Source organism: Ambystoma mexicanum, chromosome 7q (assembly GCF_040938575.1).
Source record: "Ambystoma mexicanum isolate Mex_15411 chromosome 7q, UKY_AmexF1_1, whole genome shotgun sequence".
Classification (NCBI taxonomy): Eukaryota; Metazoa; Chordata; class Amphibia; order Caudata; family Ambystomatidae; genus Ambystoma; species Ambystoma mexicanum.
This window is the reverse complement of record NC_090941.1, coordinates 795,440,981-795,442,978: the sequence shown is the minus strand read 5'-3', so window position 1 is coordinate 795,442,978 and position 1,998 is coordinate 795,440,981.

The following is a 1,998-nucleotide window of genomic DNA, read 5'->3' as shown; positions in this document are numbered from 1 at the left end:
CCATGGGACTTGGTGCAGGCATTAGCTGAAGTGTGATGTAGTCAGGGGGAACGTCAGCAGGATGGACTAGCACCGACACTGTCCTGGCTGGGAGACTCAGAGCTGGGGTGGATGGAGCCGCAGCTGCCCCTGCAACCTCCCCACCCTGCCTACTCGGGGCAGCAGATGACATAGCTGCCCCTGATCCACATGGGCTGGTGACACCAACGTGCACCGCCACACGTGGCCTAGACCTGCTGACCTGTAAGTCATCCATGGAGTCACCCTGTGCCAGGTCTGGTGCCACAATGGGCTGGTCCAACAAGGGCTGAGCAGGGATGGTGTCAGCCACGTTACCCTCAACCGGGGGGGGGGCATGGGTGTCCCTGACTCGTCACCCACACATGGGGGGCTAGGGGCACCCTGCAAGTCCTGGCCACGTCCCCTACCGTATCCACCATGGCCACCTCTTGTGGCTCGCCCACCTTTGCCACCCTTACCGTGTGTTCGCCTCCCAACCATGGCACTGATGTTGTTGTGCGTATGGGAGTTGCAGTAAACTATTGTCCTGGGCAATTGGGGGTCAAAGGGGTAGGGTACTAGATGGAATTCGTACCCTAGTGCTCTAGCAAGGCTGCATGTGACCCCTGGGGGAAGATGACTGGTCACGCAATGCACAGGCACCCCGAAAAAGGGAGATAATGTGCACGCAACCCCTCCTAGACCACGTGCGTGGAAGAAAAAACCTGCACTACGCTGTGGCACCCAGAAACACAAAAATGAACGTATGCGTGTCACACGCAGCCTAGACTGACTTCTGAAGGGGTAGGCAACACACGGGGCAAGCACAGATGTCAAATACGTGCGCGACTCACAGTCTGCCAGGAAATATCGCGTGAAAAATATGTGCATGTGTGCGTTGGCAACACCCCCGCCAAAAGAAGAATTGTACGCTGTCTGAGGAGACGGGACAACAGGAGAAGTGAACGCTGTTTGAGGAAACAGGCCCAGGAAAAAGACAAGAAGAGAAAAAGCTGTCAGAGGTAACAGGGAGTACGAACTTGGAACCCCGTGAAGTAAATCGCGTGTGAACCGACAAGAAGTACAGATTTCACCCACTCGCTCTCCACGAAAAGCACATACAAGGATATGGCGTTCTACACGTACCTTTTAAGGATGCCCACACGTACAGCGTCACTTCCGCGTGTACACCCTAAGGCCCCATCCTCCAATTACACGAGCTGACACTCTGACGTGCAGTCATTGGACATGTAACATGCACCCGTGTACAGGGAAATGCCCGCGCACGCACATCACGGACGCGCATACGCGCTGGTGGCCTTTGGGCCAATGAATTCGCGTACATGTGCTGACACGCTTACACGCTAAGGCCCTTTCCTCGAATTACACGCAGACGTGCTGGATTTTCACGTGCCAAATCACTCCGTATCAAGCTGGCCACGCGTAAGCACACGGAAGACCACGCTCCTGCCCAGAAGGCCGAATTACTGCCCCCCAGTGCCCCGAGCACGCTCCCACCTGCCATCTGCTGCTGCCTGATTGCCTGCTGCCCACATGCCCTGCCATTTGCTGCCTGCACATCAGCCAGGGGTGCTGTTGCTGTGACCACCCCTGCTGGAACCGAAGACTCCCGACTGGCATTCCATCGCTCCACAGACCAGCCCCAGGACCCAGTTGCCCACCCACTCCTGCCTCTGGGGTTGTCATGTCGGGCACTGCAACATCTGGCACCACTGACAACCCCCAGCCAGAGAGGCAGAGGGGCACCAGCTTCACTGCCACCGAAGTTGGTGTCCTGGTGGAGCAAGTCCTGGGGCAGTATGATGCCCTCTTCGGAAGTTTGCGTGCCGACAAGGAAGGACGGACTCGGATCTGGACGGACATCATGACTGCCATCAATGCGGAGGGGGTGGCAGTCCGACTATTCCATCATGTCAAGAAGCGCTGGGAGGACTTCAGGTCCAGGACCCTCAACAAGGCCCGGTGCCTCTTGAAGGC